General features: G+C 44.8%; 1 pseudogene; it reads left to right on the top strand.

Annotated features, from left to right (window-relative positions):
• Positions 1-578: 578 nt before the first annotated feature.
• LOC116978822 lies at positions 579-687 on the top strand (annotated as a pseudogene).
• The last annotated feature ends 14,203 nt before the right edge of the window (positions 688-14,890 follow it).

Genomic DNA, 14,890 nt, shown 5'->3' with positions numbered 1-14,890 from the left:
CCCGAAACCTCCTAGCAAAATCTTTTTATTTGGGGGTGACCTATCTAGAAGGTCAAGGAGTTGGACAATGAAGCCAAACTGGAGCTCATCTAAACGTCCAAACATCATCCTCAAAGGTATCGCCCCTATGCTGGAAGATGTGTACACCCACAACACACGGCCTCGGGGATCCAGAAGAAAACAGTAAAACCAGAAGGAAGCAAGGAGGTTGGTGCGAGAAGACATCGAATAAATAACTTTTTGACACTCATATCTTAAACAGTATCCGGGGATACACAATAGAATTTTACAACACATAATCTTCTAGTCCAGCTGATATATCGAGAGAGGAATTTGGAGGAGAACACCAAATGGATATTGGGCTATAGTATTTGCTGATGTTTCTACACGATATGGAACACCAGATGCCGATCTACTCATATCCAGACATAATCACCAATTACCAAATATGTCATATGGGATACAGACACTGGACATCAGCAACAGATGGGTTTTAGCTGCATTGGAAGGGAAGAATTATTATCTACGCATTCCCTTCCTAACAAAATAGGATATGGCGCTTGACGCATCAATCATAGATCAGATCTCGGCTTTTTGGCTAAGATCAAGTATAATATCTGTTCTTATCAGTTTAAATATCTGATATGTCCCTTATCTAGGGACCATATATTATAAAAATAAATTAATTAATTAATAAAAAAGATTTTTTAAATTTTTTTTAAAAAAAGTGAAAAATAAATAAAACGATACATTCGTTTTAAAGAACAGAAACCTTTTCTATTGTTAAGTATATTCGTTTTAAGGACGGAAATGGCAAGCATTGATTCAAAGGATGCTTACAATTTCAGTACCCATAACAGGTGACCAGGAACGTTATTTTTATCTAATTGGATGGCTCAGCTCTAGCAGTATAGAGCACTACCTAATGTGTTTACATTAGCACCTAGGTTATTTACAAAATATGACAACCAGCCACACAATGGTAATGGCTTCTTTGGATGACATACTAATTGTGTGGAAACTTAGGATGGGCTGAACAAACGGTAACAGCCACTTAACAATTATTTGGAAACTAGGATCATTATCCATCCAATTAAATCAAAATTAAAGCCTTCAAACTAAAGGGATTATTTGGGGTTCACCATTAACTCAGTTCCTCATGTCAGTAACTTTGCCAACAGAGGTTACAACCTTAATAGAGGCATACAGCAAAATCATTGACATGAGGATAAACCATCCATCAGACTGGTAGCAAGAATATTGGCAACATATGGTTTCCAGCCACATAATTCAGACCCTTACATTACAAAGATTTACAGAGGGCCAAAATATGAGCTCTTAAAATTAATGGTGATCATTTCGATAGAATGATGAAGCCATACAGAAGCCATATTGGAACTAAATGGTGGAAAGATAACATTGGGCATTGCTCCAATCCTATCATTGTCAGCAACCAGTCTATGGTCCTACATATGGATACTATGCACTAGGATGCACTAGGATACCAATTCCATCTCCAGCTGTGGAGGAAGATGGAATACACAGCAAGCATCATTATTACTAACTGGGCATAACTACCTGGAAATGTTGGGTGTTTTTTCATGGCCTAAAGTCATGTTGCTCTGGAATATATTAAACAGGTTATTAGATTATAAATTAACAACACTACTGTGGTAGCACATATCAACCACATGGGTGAAAGGGAATCTACATCATGTAACAATCTGGCCAACACAATTTGGCAACCTCATCAGGGGGGGGGGGGGGGTACTAAGGGAAATACTACGAGACTCTGCGTCTGGTGTTTTAATAGTACCCGACTGACCTACCCAACCATGGTTCTAGGTGGTAATGGGAATGAGATTAGAACCATGCAGCACCATCCAAAACAGACGGCCAGAGCAATGGACGTGATCACAGCGGGCCACAGACAATCAACCTAAAGACAATGTCTAAAATACATAAACTAAAGGGAGATGTGTTGCAACCATAATACATCATCCAGCCTGTTAGGAAGCTTTGTTAACCTACAGGGGCTTAGTATTAGTGACATCAACTGTGCCAGAAGTGGCCCATCTACTTACCTATGGCAAGAGAACGGAACAACAACTTATGAGGGACACTTTTTATGGGAATTCCCCAAAGACCAGGTATTCCCAAATATGGGACATCAGCATCGTCTTAACGTTGTTAAAGAACTGGGCTCCAGCCACAGCGCTGTCATTACAGTTTTTGACATTTTACAAAACTGTCATGCTGATGGCTTAGGTCACGGCACTAAGGACTCAGTCCCTACCAAATTAAAGGTACACAAAATTGCTGGGGAAACTCAGCGGGTGCAGCAGCATCTATGGAGCGAAGGAAATAGGCAACGTTTCGGGCCAAAACCCTTCTTCAGACCTACCAAATTAAGGCTGGATACCTTCACCCGTTCACCTGGCAACTTACACTTCTATATTCAGGAATTAGGGAACTAAACAGGGGTCAGCAGGCCTTAAAATAACATATTTTTTTTTTAGAGCTTACCCTACAGATGATTGACTGTGTTGTGAGACATCTACAAATATACATGGAACAAACCCAGACCATCAGTGGCACAGAAGAGGAACTTCTCATCAACGACAGACAGCCTCATTAAAGAATAACAGGCCAGGCCAGCTAAATGGCTAACATAGTATTGACAAAAGTTGGTGTAAACACTAACTGGGTTAAAATCTCACTCCACCAGGCTGCAGCAACGTCGGCAGCATTTAAATTGGAGGTTCCTATGGATAAAATCCTCAGGACTGCAGGATGGCCATCGGAAAGAACATTCTAAAGATTATAACTAACCAGTAATGGAAACTGGAATTTTTCAGAAACATTGTTAAGTTTCTGTACCATAATTTACCTCAAAAAACAGGGGCTATCAATTATTATTAACTTTATGGTTATTTATATATATCATATTGATGTTCAATATGTTATCACTATTCTCCCCAAAACCAAGGCAGACGTGATGATGGACTCGTTCCACGGCTTGAATCACAGAGCTTTGAAATCTTCATGTAGTCACTCACGTGACTCCGAAGTAAAATAGTAAGATTAAACGAGAACTTACCAGTTCGAAGTTTGATCTGTATTTTATGAGGAGTAATGTTGAGGGAATACATGCCCTCCGCTCCCACCCTTGATCATAAACACAACTGGTATCATTTCTCTAATCTTACTATGCTTAAGTCATTACAGGTATCTGTGATTCACTCCGCTGCTTTGAAGAATGACACACGTGCGTAGTGGCGGGTTCTTCATGTATTCCCTCAACGTTACTCCTCATAAAATACAGATCAAACTTCGAACTGGTAAGTTCTCGTTTAATCTTACTATTAAACTGCATTATGTGATTGGACACAATGCCCTTGGAGACAGCGGCTGATTGGACGGGAGGAGACCTATTTGTTGATTGGACGGGAATTTTAAGGCAAGCTGGTTGGTGATTGGATTGCAACCCCCTTAGAGACAGCGATTGATTGGCCGCCAAATAAAATTGTTAAATAGGAAAACAAAAATCGCTGGTCGGTGCGAACTCATTAACTATCTGGTTGTATCTCCAAACTAACCTGGTTGTATCAACCAGACTATCTGGTTGTATCTCCAAACTAATCTGGTTGTATCAACCAGACTATCTGGTTGTATCTCCAAACTAATCTGGTTGTATCAACTAGACAATCTGGTTGTATCTCCAAACTAAACAGTATAACATGCAGGTACATTCATTTAAAATTAAATTCAGTGATTATTTCACATGATTTCTCACTGTGTAAAGCTCAATATCTAACCAATTTCTGTTTAACACGTTTGGTCTGCCGTGAGCATTTTTCTCTCCCAAAACAGTTCATATCTAGCAAACCGATCAACGAACCAGACAGCAGTTGGACGCAGTCATAGAAACATAGAAACATAGAAAATAGGTGCAGGAGTAGGCTATTCGGCCCTTCGAGCCTGCACCGCCATTTGATATGATCATGGCTGATCATCCAACTCAGTATCCTGTCCTGCCTTCTCTCCATACCCCCTGATCCCTTTAGCTACAAGGGCCACATTTATCTCCCTCTTAAATATAGCCAATGAACTGGCCTCAACCACATTCTGTGGCAGAGAATTCCAGAGATTCACCACTCTCTGTGTAAAAAATGTTTTTCTCATCTCAGTCCTAAAAGATTTCCCCTTTATCCTTAAACTGTGACCCCTTGTTCTGGACTTCCCCAACATCGGGAATAATCTTCCTGCATCTAGCCTGTCCAACCCCTTAAGAATTTTGTAAGTTTCTATAAGATCCCCCCTCAATCTTCTAAATTCTAGCATAGTGCAAGCCGAGTACAAGCCGAGTCTATCCAGTCTTTCTTCATATGAAAGTTCTGACATCCCAGGAATCAGTCTGGTGAACCTTCTTTGTACTCCCTCTATGGCAAAAATGTCATTCCTCAGATTAGGAGACCAAAACTGTACGCAATACTCCAGGTGTGGTCTCACCATGACGCTGTACAACTGCAGTAGAATCTCCCTGTTCCTATACTCAAATCCTTTTGCTATGAATGCTAACATACCATTCGCTTTCTTCACTGCCTACTGCACCAGCATGCCTACTTTCAATGACTGGTGTACCATGACACCCAGGTCTCGTTGCATCTCCCCTTTTCCTAATCGGCCACCATTCAGATAAAAGTCTACTTTCCAGTTTTTGCCACCAAAGTGGATAACCTCACATTTATCCACATTATACTGCATCTGCCATGCATTTGCCCACTCACCCAGCCTATCCAAGTAACCTTGTAGCCTCGTAGTTTAGAAGGGTTTAAACGGTTTAGAGATATTTAGAGGCTTCAGATGTGTTCAGAAGTGTTCAGTAGGGGAGAATAGGGGGGTTTAGAGGGGGGTTAGAGGTGTTCCGAGGTGTTCAGAGGGTCCCAGAGGGGCTTAGAGACGTTGTAAGCCCCCCGTGAGAAATTGTATTTCTCTGAAATTGAAGATAGACATAAAGCTGGAGCAACTCAGCAGGACAGGCAGTGCAGCGACTCTGGAGAGAAGACCCTTCTTCAGACTGAACTGAACTATCGTCGGTGAGAGTACTTGTGATTGTCTGAAGAAGGGTCTCGACCAGAAACGCATCCCTCTCCCGCTGAGCCACCTTCAACTTCAGAGCCAAACAAAAAACACAGATTGCTGGAGGAACTCAGCGGGCAAGGCGGCTGCCTCACCCGCTGGGTTTCTCCAGCATTTTTGTCTACCGCTAAACGTCAATGATTCCGGGAATGCCGAGGCAACAGGGTGAGAGAGAGAGAGGGAGTGGGAGAGCTAGAGAGAGACGAGATGGGGAGCGGGAGAGAGAGCGCGAGAGAGAGAGGGAGGGAGAGAGCAAAACACAGAGAGACACAACGTGGGTCGGTAGGAGAATGACCAACCTGCACACCAGGAAGATGCCCCTTCTCGCGGTCCGGGGCCCTCACTCATGATGGTGAGTTTAAAGAAATTCTCAATGTGTCATCGATCTACATTCCTCAGTAAATGTAATTGTGTTTTAAACAAGTATTAATGACGCTGCGTGAATTTTATTCAAAGGAACACGGCGTCATTAATACTTGTTCAAAACACAATAACATTTACTGAGGTATGTGGATCGATGCATTGATGAAATTGTATAACAACTTGTTAACTACTTGCTGTTAAGAAGTGCTAACAGTACTAGTTAACAAATCGTTTGTGTCTGATGGCCGTGCAGCGGTTGTTATACGTTCATTTAAAAAAAAATCCGGATGGCAAATTGAAAAAAAAATCTTTATTTAACAAAGAGAATTCGTATTTCCGTACGAAATACAGAACATTAGTGCGGGGGCCCCGCTTAGGCGTGGGGCCCAATTGGGAGCAATCGGTCAAATCGGCTTAAGGCCGGCCCTGCTGACAGCACCCGAGATCAGGATCAAACCCGAGTCACTGTGAGGCAGCAGCTTCACCTCTATGTTAGCCTTGCAGCTGCTCCTACTTGAGATCTTTTATCTTCTTCTTCCAATCTATACTGGGAGTGTTCATACAACTGAGACAATGAGAATCATATCTCATTATGATAGCATGTTGCCCATGCATATCAAGAGTTAAACAATCTTAACCAAAGATAGACACAAAATGCTGGAGTAACTCTGCGGGACTGGTAGAATCTCTGGATAGAAAGAGTGGGTGACGTTTCGGGTCAAGACCCTTCTTCAAACTGAGAGTCAGGGGAGAGGGAGACACATAGATCATTGTTAGCTACTTCTTCTTCTTCTTTCGTGTGGCGTGCACAGCCTAAAGTTGTTGGACAACTTGTTCTATTTGATCTTATGTTTGTGCATGATGAGTTGATTGCATTAGTCGAAACAGGGCGGACCACATGAAGGTTGCAATCTTCCACCCCATTTCTAGCTAGAAGAAGATAACAACGTCGCATACAGAGATAACATTTGATCAGGGGAACAGTTAGATGGTCAGAGAACTAGGAAAGAGGCGAGATGGAGAGAGTGTGCCAGTTGCATTTTTCTTTAATTGGACACCTGACATTTCTGCTCTGAGCTATTGAGAGATCACATTTTGAGGATCTATAGGCAACCCATATTTTCCTTCCTCTGCTACCTGCCAAAGATATCTTATGTCTTCTTTTTGCACTCCTAATTTCCCTCTTTTGTACTCCCATGTCCTTTATACACAGCAAGGGATTATGTTGATCTCAACTCTCCATACATGACATCTTTAATCAATTCACTCAGCACGGCTTCATTCCTTTCTGTATCTATGTTGTTGGATATCCGAATAGTTAAAAATTGCAGGTAAAAAAAACAGCAACATTAAAATACAAGTAAAAAAGTCATAAATTGTCCAGGGCAGCTGATTTAAGTGGCCACTGCCAGAGTTGTTATTAAATTGTCAGCATTAAAAAAGCAGCAGAATCATGTGGAGTGACTGTTTAGCAGCCTCACAGCCTGTGGAAGGAAGCTGTTTAGCAGTCTGGTTGTCCGGGTTTTGATGCTGCGGTATCTCTTGCCTGATGTCAGGAGATCCAGGTGTGTGTGGAGGGGGTGCAGTGTGTCCTTTGCTATGCTCAGTGCTTTTTTTCAGCAGCGGCTCTGTAACAGTTCTTGTACAGAGGGTATGGAGGTGCCAATGATCCTCTCTGCTCCCCTCACTACCCTCTGCAGAGCCTTCCTGTCTGAGCAGTTGCAGTTGGAGTACCACATGCTGATGCTTTTGAAACGTATCTCCTCGAAAATCAGATGCCGAAACTGGGAAATGTTTACGTATGTCAGTAGCGATTTTCCTTGCGAGTTTAGAAATCCACTCCTCTATACCTTTGCTACATTATTTTCCCGACTATTTTATTTAAATTGTTCACCAATCTGACCTTATTTAAAAAATCTGACCACTGCCCCGCTGCTGATGTTACAATGACAGAGACATTTTTACATCTTCTGGTAGAAAATTTCCTTATGGTTTCAAAAATCCAATCCTCTATAAATCTGGTCGATTATTTCCTGAGATTAAACTTACTAAAGTTTATAACCAAACTTACATTTTTAAAGAATACTAGACCAAGTGCAAACCCGTTGGGTCTGTTTCCCCAACGGCGTTTTGCGGGGGGGGGGGGGGGGCTGCGGCATCAAACTCACATTAACCACCCCCCAAACACACAGGTGGGGGGAGGGGGGATGTGAAGAGGGGAGGGAGGGAAAGGAGGTGGAGGAAACGGGACAGATTTGGGAGGGAAAGGAGAGCGGGGTAGGGGGTGAGAGAGGGGGATGGGGAGAGAGATGTGGGGGAGGGGGAGGATGGGAGGTAGGGGAGGAGGGAGGGATGGGAGAGGGGTGGGGGAGAGAGGGGAAAGAGTGGGGAGGGAGAGTGGAGGGGGAAGGGGGAGAGGTGGAAGAGTGGGGAGGGAGGTGGAGAGGGGTAGGGGGAGTGATGGAAGACGGACAGAGGGGTAGGAGAAAGGGGGCGGGTGGAGAGAGGGAAGGGGGTGGCGTAGAGAGGGAAGGGGGGTGGAGGAGAGAGGGATGGGTGGGAGAGGCAGAGGGGTGAGGAGAGGGAAACATAGAACCATTGAAATTAAGTGCAGGAGTAGGCCATTCGGCCCTTCGAGCCTGCACCACCATTCAATATGATCGTGGCTGATCATCCAACTCAGTATCCTGTACCTGCCTTCTCTCCATACCCCCTGATCCCTTTAGCCACAAGGGCCACATCTAACTCCCTCTTAAATACAACCAATGAACAGGCCTCAACTACCTTCTGTGCCAGTGAATTCCAGAGATTCACCACTCTCTGTGTGAAAAATGTTTTTCTCATCTCGGTGCTAAAAGATTTACCCCTTATCCTTAAACTGTGACCCCTTGTTCTGGACTTCCCCAACATCTGGAACAATCTTCCTGCATCTAGCCTGTCCAACCCCTTAAGAATTTTGTACGTTTCTATAAGATACCCCCTCAATCTTCTAAATTCTAGCATGTACAAGCCGAGTCTATCCAGTCTTTCGTCATATGAAAGTCCTGACATCCCAGGAATCAGTCTGGTGAACCTTCTCTGTACTCCCTCTATGGCAACAATGTATTTGAACAATGGGCATTGTGACATCACACAATGGAACGTTCACCAGGGGCTGGGGCTCCTGCAAAGGCATATGTAAATGAATCCATTCCGATTGGACATCTGTGAGCATCGGGCATTGTGACATCACACGATGGAACGTTCACCAGGGGCTGGTGCAGCTTCTATGGGTGAGAAGCCAGTTTAGTTTTGAAATATTGGGGGGGGGGGGGGGGGGGGGGGGGGGGGGGGGAGAAGGATTTGATTAAAAACGTGCACTTAAACACGACGAAATGTAATGAGGAGCAGATACTTAGAAAGAAAAGTGAAATCTCTACCGAAATGGAAAAGATGTCGGCGATTCAGCTTTCCCCCTTATCCTTAAACTTTGACCCCTTGTTCTGGTCTTCCCCAACATCTGGAACAATCTTTCTGCATCTAGCCTGTCCAACCCCTTAAGAATTTTAGACGTTTCTATAAGATACCCCCTTAATCTTCTAAAATCTAGCGAGTACAAGCCGAGTCAATCCAGTCTTTCTTCATATGAAAGTCCTGACATCCCAGGAATCAGCCTGGTGAACCTTCTCTGTACTCCCTCTATGGCAACGATGTCTTTGAGCATTGGGCATTGTGACATCACACGATGGAACGTTCACCAGGTGCTGGGGCTCCTGCAAAGGCATATGTAAATGAATCCATTCCGATTGGACATATGTGAACATTGGGCATTGTGACATCACACGATGGAACGTTCAGCAGGGGCTGGGGCTGGTGCTGATTCTATGGGTGAGAAGCCAGTTTATTTTTGAAATATTTTGGGGTGGGGGGGGGGGAGAAGGATTTGTTTAAAAACGTGCACTTAAACACGACGAAATGTAATGAGGAGCGGATACTTAGAAAGAAAAGTGAAATCTCTACCGAAATGGAAAAGACGTCGGCGATTCTGCGTCCGGTTTCGGAGTTGCAGGGAATCAATGGAAGAAATGCGGTCAGAAGCCGTACATGTAAATAGATCCATTCCGATTGGACATCTGCGAGCGTCGGGCATCGCGATTGGACGTCTGCGAGCATCGGGCATTGTGACATCGCACGGCGGGAACGAATCGAAAGGCAGAAAGGCAGCCGGACGGATGTCGGACGGATGGGGCGAGAGTTTTATATAATAACTAGACCAAGTGCAGACCCGTTGGGTCTGTTTCCCCAACGGCGTTTTGGGGGGGGGGGGGGGGTGAGAAGAGGGGAGGGAGGGGAGAGGAGGAGGAGGAAACGGGATAGATTTGGGAGGGAAAGGAGAGCGGGGTAGGGGGTGAGAGATCGGGAGAGAGATGTGGGGGAGGGGGGATGGGGAAGATTGGGAGGAGGGAGGGAGGGGGGTGGGGGAGAGGGGAAAGAGTGGGGAGGGAGAGTGGAGGGGAGGGGGGAGAGAAGTGGAAGAGTGGGGAGGGAGGAGGAAAGGGGTAGGGGGAGTGATGGAAGAGGGACAGAGGGATAGGGGGAAGGGGGTGGGGGGTTAGAGGGAAGGGGGTGGCGTTTAGAGAGGGAAGGGGGGTGGGGGAGAGAGGGATGGGAGAGAGAGAGGGGTGAGGAGAGGGAGAGGGGGAGGAGAGAAGGGGGAGAGAAGTGGAAGAGTGGGGAGGGAGGGAGGGGTAGAGGGGTAGCGGGAGTGGAGGAAGAGAGACGGGGGAGTGGTGGAAGAGGGACAGAGGGGTAGGGGAAGGGGTGGGGAGAGAGGAAGGGAGGGGAAGAGAGAGGGGTGGGGGTGGGAGAGGCGTGGGGTAAGGGGATAGAAGTGGATGAGTGGGGAGGGAGGGGTAGGGGGAGTGGTGAAAGAGGGACAGAGGGATAGGGGGAAGGGGTGGTGGTAGAGAGAGAAGGGGGGTGGGGGAGGGAGGGATGGGTTGGAGAGGGAGAGGGGTGAGGAGAGGGAAACATAGAAGCATAGAAATTAAGTGCAGGAGTAATCAATTCGGCCCTTCGAGCCTGCACCACCATTCAATATGATCATGGCTAATCATCCAACTCAGTATCCTATACCTGCCTTCTCTCCATACCCCCTGATCCCTTTAGCCACAGGGGCCACATCTAACTCCCTCTTAAATATAGCCAATGAACTGGCCTCAACTACCTTCTGTGGCAGAGAGTTCCAGAGACTCACCACTATCTGTGTGAAAAATGTTTTCCTCATCTCAGTACTAAAGGATTTCCCCTTTATCCTTAAACTGTGAGCCGCTTGTCCTGGACTTCCCCAACATCGAGAACAATCTTCCTGCATCAGACAAATGCAATTCAGGACTTTTCTCTTCACAAGCAAAGTCAGAATGATGGTTAGTGAAGAATTCGAACAATCGCGGAGCGTTCAAATGCTGCGCGCGCCTCCTGCACCAAAGGGGGGGGTGCATGTGTCGTCACACACAAAGATCTTGTAGCTCCGCTACACCTTCCCTCCACCTTCCCCTCCCTTCCCACCCCATTCCCTTCCCCCCCTCTCAGCTGCCCTTTCCCCCCTCTCTCTCCCCCCACCTCTTGTGTGTGTGTGTGTGCGCGTGTGTGTGTGTGTGCGCGCGTGTGTGTGTGCGCGCGTGTGTGTGTGTGTGTGTGTGTGTGTGTGTGTGTGTGTGTGTGTGTGTGTGAGATATATATACACACAGTATATATATAATTGTGTGTGTGTATATATATGTTTTTTTCATAATATATCCCACATCCCAAAAATATAAATATGTAATATATATATTTAATTTATTTTGTTTATTGTATTGTTTACATATTCTGTCGTGCTGTTGTAAGTAAGTATTTCATTGATCAGTTTGGAACATATGGCAATAAAACACTCTTGAATCTTGATTCCCCTTCCACAACTGCTCTGAGACCTCTTTGATCCTGTCGACAAGATGGCAGCTCACCACCCTGGAGTCTTGTACACAACCACAGACCCTCCTGGTCTGTCCCAACTCCTGAGTGTTGTGTCACTGCAGCCCTCCTTGTCTCCACCCTCCCCTACCATGCATCGCAACCACTTGGTCTGCCACAACCAGGTTGTGGTTGCTACTCTCCTCTGGAAACTTTTAATCTAAAATCATATTTTCAAAACCTTACTCTGAAATCTTTTATCTACAAATTCACCTCATGATTTTCTCTGAACCACTCCTGTATAATTGCACCATTCAGCAAAACACAAAATGCCATCTCCTTATTGTGGCAGGGGATGAGTGGGTTACATGTTTTGGGTGACCTTACGGCATGGTAAAAATGGTTAAATCTGCATCATCAGACAGAAATCGATTCCATGCACCTAGATACATTTCTGTGCATTTTTAAAGTGCATGAAACCTGAAATTCACGAGTATTTTAGGATGAACATTAGCGAGTTTTTCTGAGAAGCTATGTGTCTTAAATCATTCAGTGAATTCTGGTGATTTGCAATTAACATGGCATTTCCTCGCCAATTCAGATGATGCTAAGCTATTTTAATATATATAGCTGAAAACTATTAAAGGCACCTTTAAATTCACAGTAATTTACTTTACTTTAGACTTTAGAGATACAGAATGGAAGCAGGACCTTCGGCCCAGCGGATCCATGCTGACCGGTGATCATTAGCACTATGCTATACATTACGGACAATTTTATCAATGTCAAATAACCTACAAACCTGTATGTCTTTGGAGTGTGGGAGGAAATGGAGCACTGGCGGTCACGGTGGCGCAGCGGTAGAGTTGCTGCCTCACAGCGAATGCAGCGCCGGAAACCCGGGTTCGATCCCGAGGTTCGATCCCGACTGCGGGTGCTGTCTGTACGGAGTTTGTACATTCTCCCCGTGACTTGCGTGGGTTTTCTCTGAGATCTTCAGTTTCCTCCCACACTCCAAAGACGTACAGGTTTGCACGTTAATTGGCTTGGTAAATGTAAAAATTGTCCCTAGTGGGTGTAGGATGGTGTTAATGTGCGAGGATTGCTGGTCGGCACTTACATGTTTCCGCGCTGTATCTCTAAACTAAACTAAACACTAGGAAATAACCCACGAGATCACAGGGAGAACATTTAAACTCCGTACAGACAGTGCCCGTAGTCAGGATCAAACCCGGATCGAACTCTATTGTTGCGCCACAGTGCCTCTCCTATTATTTCTCAACATTTGCTCAATTGCTTGCTCTGCGCATCAAGCAATTGACTCAAGAAATTGACACAGCGACTCAAGAAATAACAATCTTACTGAAGATTTTGGCTACTCTATGTAAGGTGGTTCAGTGGCGCAACTGGTAGTCCTGCTGCCTCATAGCATCAGAGATCCAAGTTTGATCGTGACCTCGGGTGCTGTCTGTGTTTATGGAGTTTGCACGTCCTCCCTGTGACTGCATGGGTTTCCTCCAGGTGTTCCGGTCTCCTCCCACATCCCAAAATGTGGAGGTTTTTAAGTTAATTGTCTTCTATGAAATTGCCCCTATTGTGTAGGGAGTGGATGAGAAAGTGGGATAGCATAGAACTAGTGTGAATGGGTGATCGATGGTTGGCGTGGACACAGTGGGCCAGTTTCCATGCTCTATCTCCAAACTAAACATAGAGCTAGGAAACCATAGCACTGTATTGTATGAATAATTCTATTTTGCAGTTATGATCAAACTTTAAATTATCAACAGAACATCAATGATCGGTGTGGATTTGGTGGGCCTGTTTCCAAGCTGTTTCTATAACCTCAACTACTGTATTATTACACTACTTAACCTAAACTACTGTATTATTTCTCTCCCTCTTTTTTTTGTTCCTTTTTCTCTCTGTGGTCAGGCAGACTTGACATCCATGCATCTCCTCCAACCGTGCCAACTGCATTCATTGCTCATGATGTGGTCTCCACTACATCAGCGAGAGACCAAATGACCATTTTGTGGCACACCTTTGCACTCGCCACCTTGAGCTCCCAATTTCTAGGTAGTTCAACTCTGCTTCCCATTCCCACACTGACCGATCTGTCCTTGCCCTTCTCTACTGTCAGGGTGAGGCCAGATATAAACTTGAGGAGCAGCACTTCTTATTCCGCCTGGGTGTTCTACAAGCCAATAGTAAGAACATTACATTTTATAATTTCATCCCTTACACACCTATCCTTCAACTCGCTTTTATCAAACCATCACACACTTATGTTCCCCTCCCCACTTGTTCCACCTGCCTATCATCCATACACTTTACTTACTCTGTCTCCTATTGCCTTTCCCAACTAAGTTCCTCTGCACATCATTCCTTCCTCATCTGGTTCCACTTATTGCCTTCCTTAGATTCCATTATCTGCAGCTTCTTCCCTTATTATCTTTCAGGTCCCGTCTCCACCTCCACCCCTCACCACCACCTGGTTCCATCTGCTTATGTTTTCTCTCTATCTGTCTTGCCAGTTGCTCTTTCCCAATTCCATACCTCCTCCCCCATCTGACTCCATCTTCCCGTTAACCAGTCCGCACCTGGTTCCACCCATCACCGGCCAAAGCCTTCCTCACCCCTTCCTCTCGCTTCTTTATTGTAGCTTCCTCGACACTCTCAGTCCTGATGCAGCAGTCTATTATGTTCAGTGCAAACACTGTGGGCTAAATGCCCGTTCCTGTGCTGTAGTGGTCAATGTTCTACCTTCTATCATAATCTCTATCCTGAGCAGTTTGGGCCAGCCATTAATGGACTGAACACTCATCCAGGATTTCTTTCTGTGGTGTCTGTGCAGCTGTACGACATGCAAGGATAGAATTTTGCAGGTAGTCGGTGCCCTGGTGTCTAGTCTTATAGTCTGGCTTATAAATGTCTTATAATGCTGGTTTATAGCAGCAGAAGAGAGGATAACATTGCCATTGAAATCACAATGAAAGCTTTGACATTGGCAAAGTCCTGCCCCAGCTTTGCGGGTTGCTAATTCTAAGAGTTTAAACTATTAATTTTTAAATATGTTGTTTAGAACTGCAACAGAAATTTAAATGAATAATTAAAATTAAATATGTTCAACAAAATTCAAAGAATGTTTCTAAACACAAAACGTTACCTATTCCTTTTCTTCAGAGATGCTGCCTGATACGCTGAGTTGCTCCAGCTTTTTTTTGCCTATCTTCCATTGAAACCAGTATCTGCTGTTTCTTCCTACAGAAAGAATGTTTAGCTTTAGGTTTAGGTTTATTCCTGTCATATGTACAGAGGTGTAGTGAAAAGCTTTATTTTGCATGCTATCCAAACAGATTATCTACCTTTAGATTATATAATTATATGCACCAATATAATCAAGTCAAAGTCAAGCACAATAGAGGAGGCTACAGAGTGTAGAAATACAGTTCTC

This window comes from Amblyraja radiata, chromosome 11, assembly GCF_010909765.2.
Source record: "Amblyraja radiata isolate CabotCenter1 chromosome 11, sAmbRad1.1.pri, whole genome shotgun sequence".
Lineage (NCBI taxonomy): Eukaryota > Metazoa > Chordata > Chondrichthyes > Rajiformes > Rajidae > Amblyraja > Amblyraja radiata.
The sequence above is the reverse complement of the archived record's forward strand: the minus strand, read 5'-3'. Positions and strand labels throughout refer to the sequence as shown.